Here is a 13,306-nt window from a genome sequence, read left to right on the forward strand (position 1 = left end):
CCTCTAAGAGTTTGATAGTGTCTGGCCTTACATTTAGGTCTTTAATCCATTTTGAGTTTATTTTTGTGTATGGTATTAAGAAGTGTTCTAGTTTCATTCTTTTACATGTAGCCATGTAGCTGTCCAGTTTTCCCAGCACCAATTATTGAAGAGGCTGTCTTTCTCCATTGTATACTCTAGCCTCCTTTATCAAAGATAAGGTGACCATATGTGCATGGGGTTATCTCAGGGCTTTCTATCCTGTTCCATTGATCTATATTTCTGTTTTTGTGCTAGTACCATACAGTCTCGATTACTGTAGCTTTGTGTATAGTCTGAAGGCTAGGAGCCTGATTCCTCCAGCTCCGTTTTTCTTTCTCAAGGTTGCTATGGCTATTTGGGGTCTTTTGTGTTTCCATACAAATTGTGAAAATTTTTGTTCTAGTTCTGTGAAAAATGCCAGTGGTAGTTTGATAGGGATTGCATTGAATCTGTAGATTGCTTTGGGTAGTATACTCATGTTCAAAATGTTGATACTTCCAATCGAAGAACATGGTATATCTCTTCATCTGTTTGTATAATCTTTAATTTCTTTCATCAGTGTCTTATAGTTTTCTGCATACAGGTCTTTTGTCTCCTTAGGTAGGTTTATTCCTAGGTATTTTATTATTTTTGTTGCAATGGTAAATGGGATTGTTTCCTTAATTTCTCTTTCTGATCTTTCATTCTTAGTGTATAGGAATGCAAGAGATTTCTGTGCATTAATTTTATATCCTGCAACTTTATGGAATTCATTGATTAGCTCTAGTAGTTTTCTGGTAGCATCTTTAGGATTCTCTATGTATAGTATCATGTCAACTACAAACAGTGACAGTTTTATTTCTTCTTTTCCAATCGGGATTCCTTTTCTTTCTTTTTCTTCTCTGATTGCCGTGGCTAGGACTTCCAAAACTATGTTGAATAATAGTGGTGAGAGTGGACATCCTTGTCTTGTTCCTGATCTTAGAGGGAATAGTTTCAGTTTTTCACCATTGAGAATGATGTTTGTTGTGGGTTTGTCGTATATGGCCTTTATTATTTTGAGGTAGGTTCCCTCAGTGCCCCCTTTCTGGAGAGTTTTTATCATAAATGGGTGTTGAATTTTGTCAAAAGATTTTTCTTCATCCACTGAGATTATCTTATGGTTTTTATTTCTTAATTTGTTAATATGGTGTATCACATTGATTGATTTGCATATATTGAAGAAGGCTTGCATCCCTGGGATAAATCCCACTTGATCATTGTGTTTGATCCTTTTAATGCATTGTTGGATTCTGTTTGCTAGTATTTTGTTTAGGATTTTTGCATTTATTTTCATCAGTGATATTGGTCTGTAATTTTCTATTTTTGTAGTATCTTTGTCTGGTTTTGGTATCAGGGTGATGGTGGCCTCATAGAATGAGTTTGAGAGTGTTCCTTCCTCTGCAATTTTTTTGGAAGAGTTTGAGAAGGATGGGTGTTAGCTCTTCTTTGAATGTTTGATAGAATTCACCTGTGAAGCCATCTGGTCCTCAGCTTTTCTTTGTTGGAAGATTTTTAATCACAGTTTCAATTTCCTTACTTGTGATTGGTCTGTTCATATTTTCTATTTCTTTCTAGTTCCATCTCAGAAGGTTGTGCTTTTCTAAGAATTTGTCCATTTTATTGGCATATAGTTGCTGGTAATAGTCTCTTATGGTGCTTTGCACTTCTACGGTGTCCATAGTAACTTCTCATTTTCCATTTCTAATTTTATTGATTTGATTCCTCTCCCTCTTTTTCTTGATGAGTCTGGTTAAAGGTTTATCAATTTTTTTTTTTATCTTCTCAAAGAACCAGCTTTTAGTTTTGTTGATCTTTGCTATTGTTTTCTTTCTTTTATTTCATTTATTTCTGCTCTGATCATTATAATTTCTTTCCTTCTACTAACTTTGGGGTTTTTTTTTGTTCTTCTTTCTCTAGTTCCTTTAGGTGTAAGGTTAGATTGTTTATTTGAAATTTTTCTTGTTTCTTGAGGTAGGATTGTATTGCTATAAACTTGCCTCTTAGAACTTCTTTTGCTGCATCCCATAAGTTTTTGGTCGTAGTGTTTTCATTGTCATTTATCTCTAGGTATTTTTTGATTTCCTCTTTGATTTCTTCAGGTATCTCTTGGTTATTTAGTATTGTATTGTTTAGCCTCCACGTGTTGTATTTTTTCCAGTTTTTTTTTCCTGTAATTTATTTCTAGCCTCATAACATTGTGGTCAGAAAGGATGTTTGATATGATTTCAATTTTCTTAAATTTACTGAGGCTTGATTTGTTACCCAAGATGTGATCTATCCTGGAGAATGTCCCATGTGCACTTGAGGAGAAAGTGTAATCTGCTGTTTTCAGATAGAATGTCCTATAAATATCAATTAAATAAATCTAGTCTATTGTGTCATTTAAAGCTTGTGTTTTCTTATTAATTATCTGTCTGGAAGATCTGTCCATTGGTGTAAGTGAAATGTTAAAGTCCCCAACTATTATTGTGTTACTTTCAACTTCCCCTTTTATAGCTGTTATCATTTACCTTATGTACTGAGATGCTCCTATGTTGGGTGCATATATATTTATAATTGTTATATTTTCTTCTTAGATTGACCCCTTGATCACTATGTAGTGTCCTTCCTTGTCTCTTGTAAGATTCTTTATTTTAAAGTCTATTTTATCTGATATGAGTATTGCTACTCCAACTTTCTTTTGATTTCCATTTTCATGGAATATCTTTTTCCATCCCATCACTTTCAGTCTGTATGTGTCCCTCGGTCTGAATTGGGTCTCTTGTAGACAGCACATATATTGGTCTTGTTTTAGTATCCATTCACCCAGTCTGCATCTTTTGGTTGGAGCATTTAATCCCTTCACATTTAAGGTAATTATTGATATGTATGTTTCTATTACCATTTTCTTAATTTTGGGGGGTTTGTTTTTGTAGGTCGTTTTCTTCTCTTGTGTTTCTTTCTTAGAGAATTTCCTTTAGCATTTGTTGTACAGCTGGTTTGGTGTTGCTGTATTCTCTTAGCTTTTGCTTCTCTATAACGCTTTTGATTTCTCCATCGAATCTGAATGAGACCCTTGCTGGGTAGAGTATTCTTGGTTTTAGATTCTTCCCTCTCATCACTTTAAATATATCATACCACTCCCTTTTGGCTTGCAGTATTTCTGCTGAGAAATCAGCTGTTAACCTTATGGGAGTTCCCTTGTATGTTATTTGTCTTTTTTCCCTTGTTGCTTTTAATAATTTTTCTTTGCCTTTAATTTTTCTCAATTTGATTACTATGTATCTTGGCGTGTTTCTCTTTGGGTTCTCCTGTCTGAGACTCTATGCACTTCCTGCACTTGGGTGTCTATTTCCTTTCTCATGTTAGGGAAGTTTTCTATTATAATCTCTTCAAATATTTTCTTGGGTCCTTTCTCTCTCTCTTCTCCTTCTAGGACTGCTATAATGCCAATGTTGGTGCATTTAATGTTGTCCCAGAGGTCTCTTAGGCTGTCTTCATTCCGTTTAATTCTTTATTCTGTTCCACGGCAGAGATATCCACTATTCTGTCTTCCCAGTCACTTACCCGTTCTTCTGCCTCAGTTATTCTGCTATTGATTCTTTCTAGTGCATTTTTCATTTCAGTTATTGTATTGTTCATATCTATTTGTTTGTTCCTTAATTCTTGTATGTCTTTGTTAAACATTTCTTGCATCTTCTGGATCCTGCCTTCATTCTTTTTCTGAGGTCCTGGATCATCTTCAGTATCATTATTCTGAATTCTTTTTCTGGAAGATTGCCTATCTCCACTTCATTTAGTTGTTTTTCTAGGGTTTCATCTTGTTCCTTCATCTGGGACATAGTCCTCTGCCTTTACATTTTGTCAATCTTTCTGTGATTGTGGTTTTCGTTCCACAGGCTGCAGGATTGTAGTTCTTCTTGCTTTAGCTGTCTGCCTTCTGGTGGATGAGGTTATCTAAGAGGCTTGTGCAAGCTTCCTGATGGGAGGGACTGGTGGTGGGTAGAACTGGGTGTTGCTCTAGTGGACAGAGCTCAGTAAAACTTTAATCCTTTGTCTGCTGATTGGTAGGGCTGTGTTCCCTCCCTGTTGGTTGTTTGGCCTTAGGGAACCCAGCCCTGGAGCCTACAGGCTCTTTGGTTGGTCTAATGGTGGACTCCGGGAGGGCTCAAGCTAATGAATACTTCCTTGAACTTCTGCTGCCAGTGTTCTTGTCCCCGTGGTGAGCCACAGCTGCCCCCCGCCTCTGCAGGAGACCCTCCAACACTAGCAGGTAGGTCTGGTTCAGTCTTCTATGGTGTCACTGATCCTTCCACCTGGCTCCTGGTGCATGCACTACTTTGTGTGTGCCCTCCAAGCATGGAGTCTCTGTTTCCCCCAGTCCTGTCAAAGTCTTGCAATAAAATCCCACTCGCCTTCAAAGTCCAGTTCTCTGGGGATTCCTCCTCCTATTGCCAGAGTGCCAGGTTGGGAAGCCTGACGTGGGGCTCAGAATATTCACTACAGGGGTGGACTTCTGTGGTATAATTGTTCTCCAGTTTGTAAGTTGCACAAACACCAATTATGGAATTTGATTTTATCGTGACTGTGCCCTGCCTACCGTCTCATTGTGGCTTCTCCTTTGTCTTTGGATGTGGGCTATCTTTTTTGGTAAGTTCCAGTGTCTTTCTGTCAATGATTATTCACCAGTTAGTTGTGATTCTGGTGCTTTTGCAAGTGGGAGTGAGTGCACATCCTTCTACTCTGCCATCTTGAGCCAATCTCTCACCACTTTTCTAACACAAAACCTTTCAACTGTTTTTCAGAAATGCTAGAAGATATACATTACTCAGAAGCACACTTTTACACTGTTAGATTTGATAGGGGCACAGTGAAAACTGGATTATACTATTTAAAATTATTACACATTTGAAATAATTTTCTTTATCACATAGGATTAAAAAGACTGTAATTGAAAACATTTTTTTCCTTAGATTGATGTGAAAATTGTAGCACTCATATTATTTCTATTTGTCAGTTTGACTACACATTTTCTCTTCATTTAAAATACTGAATTGTTGCTTCATGGAATGTTTCATTTTATGTTTATACTTTCTGGTGCAACTAACCAATAATCAAAATATGTCATTGTTTTTTACCCTTTTTATTGTGTAAGTCATTACCATATATTTTAAAACATTCATATCTACCTACACCAATTTATACTCACACTCTTGTATACATAAATGTAATCTATCACTCTGTTGATTTTCATTTAATTTATAGAAAATGATCTAAATTTTCTTTGAGAAACAACGTGTATTTTTTTTAAATGAAAGGAATTATTATATTTGATAATATATGCAGTTACCATCCAAAATTTATATAAAACAAACTTTAAAAAGCCCATAACAATAAGATATTAACTACAAAATACAAATAAATTGTGGGCAAACATATGCATGTATGCAAATGCATATGTATGGCATCTATTCTATCATTATTTTGAAAGGTGTGAATGTTAGGCGCTGGTGTTATAAATGCCAATATATGTTTCATATTTGTTGTTTTTGTAGCCTTTGGAACATGACTAATGGAATCTAATAAAATTTTCTAAATTATATGATATACAAAATATACTCAGTTAAGGGACATAAAGTAGATTTCAATTACATTTTACTATCTCTATGATATTATAAATAATTGGCAAGACTAGCTGGGAATAAACACGTTAGTTGAATATTGAAAACTACCTGCATTGTATTGTTCCTAGAGGTGTAATATTGTCAGAGCAATTTAGGTTTTGAAAACATATATTTTTTTACCTGAGTAAATAGGATGAATCACCACAGAGCTATAATAAACTTTTTAATATGTAATCATTAAGGTATAAAGCTTATTTTCAAAAAAGAGTACTATAATAGTATATTGACTATGTCTTAAATTGATTTGATAAAATATTCTAAGTAGTTTTAATAGTGAGTTTCATTTTACAACTTATGTAACCACACAATATCATAAAATGTCTAATTCAAAAATCTGCATATTTTCATATTTCAATTATATAATGATTGCTCTGTGAAATTGACAGATGATTCAAACCTTGGGGAAAATGTATTTTGGGTTGAAATTGCAACACTTTAGGAAAAAATGCAAAAATATAGACATACGTCATAGTTATTGACTTGTTAAGGTACAATTTTACTTTTAATAGCTTTTGTAAAAATAAATAATATAGGTACATATTATCCATTGCGTTTAAAACACATTTTTATTGTACAGTAGCTCAAAAATCTTCCTGCAATTCATGTAATAAAAATTTAATATTTGGTTTGTCTTTCTTACAAATGTGGATCCTTGGTCACAGGCAGGGCCAAGCAAGAAAGTGTGACTATCTCAGTATAAATCCATGACTGCCTTCAGCAAGGCTCTCACATCTTCACTCCTGCTAACTTTGAATTAGCACAGTAATATTCATAAATGAATAATAATTTATTAGTTAATATTAAGATGACCAGAATAACTGAATGTGCCTCCTTAAACATCTTTTTTTTTAGACATAAACTAAAGTAGATTGCGCCACAAAATGAAAAGCAACAAATTTACCAAAATTTTTGTATATGGTCTAGCCTCTATCAATATCAGAAATATTAGAACCAAATAAATATTAATTGCTCAACAGGTCTTTGCTAAAATAATATCCTGTATTCCTTAAAAAATGAAAGGAATTTTTCTGAGAGTAGGGAGCAGAGCTGGTTTAATATGTTAAAAAAGAGAGTGTTTTTCAAGACCTGGGATTTAAATTGAAGAATTTAATATTGAGAAGGTTGTTCTTCTCTTCCCCCACAAGGTATATGGTTTATAATGTTAGGATGTATATAAGAAATATATGATAAGTTTATTCTTTAAAATTTTTACCTATTATGCATACACAAGGGTTACTTAGGTTATCTTTTTAGCATCTGATTGAAAGCAAATAAATTCTCATTGATGTTGTTTGTGGTTATTGTGCACTTACAGAAAATTCATGGATACATTAGAGCATCATATCAAGAATAGGACTGCCAGATAAAATACAGGATGCCCAGATAAATTTGGATTTCAGATAAACAACATTTTTTTTTAGCATAAGTAGATCTAAATATTTCATGAGGCATACTTACACTAATAGTTGGAGTTTATATAAAATTCAAACTCTACTAGGCAACTTGTACTTTTATTTGTCAAATCTGGCAATCCTAGTCAAGAAGCACTGTTAAAATCCTTTGGGTTGAATATAAGAACATGGTCTTAGAATATTCTCTGTTAACTGTTATATTTGTATTAACTACAATAACATTGTAATGTCTTTCTTGTAATGTGCCTGCAGGATTTAATATCATGATTATTATTGAGTCACTGCTCAATCTGCCCAGAAAAGTGATAAAGAGAAAACATAGACACTTTAAATAATTGATTTAAATTATAAATATAATTAATATTTTCAGATTTTCCTTATCCAATTATCAGAACGGTTTTTATCAAATACTTTTCTTCCTCCCCAATATTAACTTTCTTTCTTTTAATAAAGAAATAATATTCTTTAAGTCTCTTCAAGAAGAAATCTGTAGAAGAATGACAAAGTGGGTAGTTAAAAACATCGTTATGTGGAAAAGTTTACAAATTCTTGCTTAATACTCTATATTTTGGTATTGTTCTCCAAATAATATGTCACAGTAAACACAGTAAATTACTACATTTTATGTTCAGTGGTACTGACAAAGACTCTCTCCTTCACCAAACTTTAGACAGGCTCCTCTGAGCCCTCTTTTTGACTAGATCTCATCTTTGGGCCCTCTCTTTCACCTGTCAAGTCCTGAAAATTCAGTTTAGAGAGAATCCCACACCCTCGATATTTGATTACTCAGGCCTGCCTTCAGCAAGAATTCTGTTGAATTGGTTTATCAAGAATCTCCCTACCCTTGATGTCTCCTCTTAGTAATTTTCCATCTCCCCATCCATCTCCCCCTCTCTCTTCTCCTTGACTATAAGTCCTCATCTGTCTTTACTGTATTCAGAGAAGAGCTCAATCTCTCTCCTCTATTGAAATTGTCTTCACACCACACCTATGACAGTGTCTTGAATGAAGCCTTCCTTATAGTTTTAACAAATGTCAGAATAATTTTTTAACAATACATTAATTTTAAGTAGATTGTAAAAATTTAAGAATATGCATTCTAATTCCTAGAGCAATCACTAAAAAAATGCAAAGACATATAGCTAAAAAGCCAATAAATAAAGAGGAAATCTAAAAAATTCAAATAATCCAAAAGAAGGCAGAAAAAGAGGAACAGATGTTAAGAAAAATAGAGGACAAGCAGAAAATTAACAATAAAATGGGAAACCAAATTAAATTATATCAATAGTTACATTAAATGTTAACAAAGTAAACACTCTAAATAAAGGCAGAAAGCAAAATCCAACTTTATGCTGTCTAGAAGAGATGCATTTTAAATACAAAGATATAGATAATTTGAATATAAATGGATGGGAAAAGATATATAAATTGAACAGTAAATATGAGGAGCCAGAGTAGCCATGCTAATATTAGAAAAATAGACTTCAAGACAAAAAGTGTTACCAAAAATAAAGAAGACTATTTCATAATTATAAAAGTGTTAATTCATTAGGAAAATATATTAATCTTATATGGGTATGCACTTAATTTCTTCAAAATATGCGAAGCAAAAATGATGAAATTAAAACAAGGAATAGGTAATCCCATAAATAGTAGGAGATTTTAAACATCATTCTCTTTGCAATTGACAGAACAAGTAGATTAAAAAAAAAAATCAGTAAGAAATAGAGGATCCAAACAACACAATCAACCACATTCACCTACTTGATAATTACATACAGAATACTACATCCTAAAACTGCAGGATATGAATTGCTTTCCAAATGCACATAGTGCATTCACCAAGGTAGACCATTTGCTGGACCATAAAACAAATCTTAATAAATTTCAAAGGATTGAAAGCACACAATATATTTATTGAACTTAATGGAATTAAACTATAAGTAACAATTAGATACCTAGGAAAAATCACAATATTTGGAATTTAAACAACATACTTCAATGAGAAAAAGAAGAAATCAAGAAGTTTAAGAAACTATTCCAAACTGAATTGTAATAAAAATACAATATATCAAAATTAATGAGATGCAAATAACTAAAGTTGTTCTCAGAGGAAACATAAGCTTTAAATGCTTATATTAGAAAAAAAGAGAGGTCTAAAATTAATGTCCCAAGATACTAACTTAAGCTAGAAAATAAATACAAAATAAACCCAAAGTAATTAGAAGGACGTAATAAAGAAAAAAAGCATAACCCAACAAAATAGAAAACAGACATTAATGAAAATGAACAAGTCAAAACTTGTCCTTTGAAAACTTTAATAAAACTGATATACCCCTTGCTAAAGCAACCAAGAAAAAAGATAAGGAACAAAAGTCAATCAACCAATATCAGGAAAAAAAGGGGAGCCATCTCCAAAGATCCTACAGATAGTAAAAAATAAGAGAATAGTTAAGCACAGCTTTTTTCCAACAAATTGGACAACTTAGAAGAAATAAACAAATTCCTTGAAAGACACAAGTTATCAAAACTCTCTCAAGAAGAAAATATACAATCTAAACAGTTCTATATCTATTAAAGGAATTTACTTTTTTTGCTGAAAATCTTCCCACAAAGAAAACATCAAGCCCAGAGAGTCTCAAAGGTGAATTTTCAAAAATGTTTAAAGAAGAAAGAATAACAATTCTACACAGACTTTTTCAAAAAATACAAGAAGGAATGTTTTACAACTCATTTAAGGGACCAGCATTATTCTGACACCAAAAACCAGGAAAAGACAGTATGAAATAAAAAAGAAAAGAATAAAAAAGCTACAGACAATATTCCTCATGAATATAGGCACAAAGTCCTTTTAAAATATTAGCAAAACAAATCTAACAATATATAAAATGTGAGATAAATATTAGGGAATGAAGTATTTCCTGGGAATTCATGGTTTCTTTAACATTTAGAAATATGTCTTTGTAATTCACCCCAGTAACATAGTAAGTTTTGTTGCTATAGTGAATAAATGCAGGTCCATCTTTAGATCCTACGTGCAACTGAATCACTAGAAAACTTAATGAGTTAAAAATAGAATAAGAATATGAGGTTAATCCTTTCTTCCTTTCTTAGTAAAAGAAAGTTCATGTGTATGTACTGAATTGCACTTAAGTTGTGTATGTGTGTACAATAAAATCCGTATGTGGGGGAGGATACATGTTAATAGTGAGGAAAAGCAATTTTAGGAAAAATGTATTGAAATAAGTATGCTGCTTAATTCAGGGAATGTTGCTTTTTATTCTATCTTAATCTGCCAGCCTACATACAATGAACATGCTTCATCTATTTCCGTGTCCATTTATCAGGGAACATTTTTGGTTCATTTCCCTCAATTGAGAAAAGGTACTGCCTCCGGGGCCTTCCTCTTCACTTAAGGTTCCAATTAACTGTCCAAAGGACTGTTCACACTAGCTCCCTGCAAATCTCCCTGTACCTATATCTCTCCTTTTCTTCACTCATTTCTATCGTCCCCAGACCTCTATGGATATTGTGCTCTCTCTTCCATGGCCACCACAATCACATCCTACCTATTTTACACACACACACACACACACACACACACACACACACACACACACAGACACACACACAACCTATGCCTTATTTATCATCTTCCTCTTAAATGGAGTAGTTAAATTGGCTGTCATTCACAAATTACATACATATATTTGGATTAAGTACATTTTAAGAAATCTTATTTTTTCCTCCATATCTTCAGCCACTTTGTAAGAAATATATGATTAGTCTATTACATAACAGTTTATTTATCTATATTGTTAATTAAACTTTAGTTTGCTGTGAAGAAAGATAAGATTGTTGTTTAAATGGACACTATCTCTATGATTCTCTATATGTTTTTTTTTAAACATATATTTGTATTTCCAAATAAAGTCCTTCAATCAGTTATTTATTTATTTATTTATTTATGGCTGTGTTGGGTCTTCGTCTCTGTGCGAGGGCTTTCTCTAGTTGCGGCAAGCGGGAGCCACTCTTCATCGCGGTGCGCGGGCCTTACACTATTGCGGCCTCTCTTGTTGCGGAGAACAGGCTCCAGATGCGCAGGCTCAGTAATTGTGGCTCACGGGCCCAGTTGCTCTGTGGCATGTGGGATCTTCCCAGACCAGGGCTCGAACCCGTGTCCCCTGCATTAGCAGGCAGATTCTCAACCACTGCGCCACCAGGGAAGCCCTCTCTATATGTTTTTATAGCACATACACTTACCTTTGAAATGTTGTACAGAGTAATTCAAATACAGGTTGTCTGCAGTGCAAACATCAAAGTTATAGTTCATTAGACTAAATTTGATTAATGCTTGTCCATCTTATATCTGTACAAACATTCTAATGCTCTTCATTACAAAACTTCACAAAACTCCTCATTCTAATGCTCCTCATTACAAAACTCCTCATTACAAAATGTATCTGTACAAACATTCTAATGCTCCTCATTACAAAACAGATATAAATTTGTACAGATAAAAAATATTGAATCCATAGTATGCCTAATACAACTGGAGCACCAGTTGCCATTTCTAAAAAAACAATTTGAAAGAAAATCTTCATATGTCATTTACAGCACAGTTATGATATCTGCATTAATAAAAGCAAGCAATTAGCTTTATCTCTTGACCAATTAAATGTACTTGCATTATTACTGTAAAATTATATAAAGCATTGTTTTTTCAATGACCTACCTCTAAAGAATATGCAAATCAATACAAGCACAAATAGAAAAGCAAATACCAGGCATTCTCTGCTTCAAAAAAGAAAAGCAACATTTTTTTCTTCTCTCTTGCTCAAAGACAATCAGCATATTGACACCAGGAACATATTGAGTTTGACTAATTAAAATACAAAATACTGGATAAATGTTCACATGCATGTTTGGCTGAGGTAAATTAGAATTTATTGAAAATTGCATTCAAGTAATATGTAATACTGAATGCCAAATGGTTAATTCATACCCACCTATATTATGGGTAATAGTTCATAAACATTGTAACAGGAGTAAGAATATTTCCACTAGAGAAAGTTTGCATGACTTCTCTCACATTTGAATCAATTTATTCAAAGTTACCATAGAATAAATGTTTTCACGTTTGTTTCATTATATACATTGACATTTCCAAATCCTAGCTTAGAATAACCTAGAGGTGATCCCAGCAGTGGGAATATCTGGTGCCACTACTGTTTATCCCTGCTCTTATTAGTGTCCTATTCAAAGAGCATCATTAGGGGAAGAAATCCTTTCTCTTCTTCAGATTGTAAATGGCTAGCAATGATGATAGTAATAGCTCACACTTTCTCTGTTGTATATATTTTCAGTATAAAAATCAGCTTTATAGAAACAAAATTATTTAAATGGAATGTCCAAAGTAATTTAGATATCTGAGTTTTCTTTCTATGTATATCTTTTAACAGCATTACATAGTATTATATATGACAGACTTAGTTTGTTTTTTAATAAGCATGAAATGGTACTTTTTCAGTACCTTTGAATATATTTTTTCTTGTACTTCTTATTCTTTATGTCAAAGTCAAAGACACCAATACCGTAGATTGTGTTGAAAGGCATATTTAAATGGTATATTTTAAACACTATCAATTACATTTTAAAATATTAATTAATTGATTATATATCTCTTTAGTCACTAAAATTAACTCTTCACTTGATCTTAGCCAAAAGGCCTAGAAGCAATAACATTAACTATTGCTTTTGCAAAATATAGTTCTTGAATAAGTAACTAATAGTAAATTTATGAACAAATATTTCCCCAAATAATCCCAAAATATCATGACTGATTTTGTGTTAATAGTCACCTATGAGTCTCTGTAATAACGTATATTAACATGTTTAACTGTAATAGTCTTTGTTAACAAATACATTGGACAGCATTTATTATTATTAATGATTCAGTATTCTAAAAAAACTCATTATTCGAAGGACCTAGCACGCTTGTAAGAAACTCCCAGAATTTATAATAGGGGAAGTTTATAATGGTAGCATTATTAATTTTTAAATGGAGAGAACAATTTCTATTTCTTGTAAGATATATTTAAAAAATGGGTTAAAACTGAAGTGTGAAGATTTTGCCAAGTGAGTTCTTACACAAGGCAGGTGTGTCCCAGTTTTCCCAGTCTAAATAAA

The 13,306-nt window shown here is 32.9% G+C and overlaps 1 long non-coding RNA gene across 1 annotated transcript in view; it reads right to left on the reverse strand.

Moving 5' to 3' along the window:
• Positions 1-2,859: 2,859 nt before the first annotated feature.
• The window catches only part of LOC309620857, a 1,080,383-nt gene continuing 1,069,936 nt past the window's right edge, over positions 2,860-13,306 (reverse strand). The window contains exon 2 of the long non-coding RNA XR_014239705.1: positions 2,860-11,349. This is a non-coding gene — a long non-coding RNA (uncharacterized lncRNA). The remainder of the gene's footprint in view (positions 11,350-13,306) is intronic.

Source organism: Balaenoptera borealis (assembly GCF_965194805.1).
Source record: "Balaenoptera borealis genome assembly, chromosome: X".
Classification (NCBI taxonomy): domain Eukaryota; kingdom Metazoa; phylum Chordata; class Mammalia; order Artiodactyla; family Balaenopteridae; genus Balaenoptera; species Balaenoptera borealis.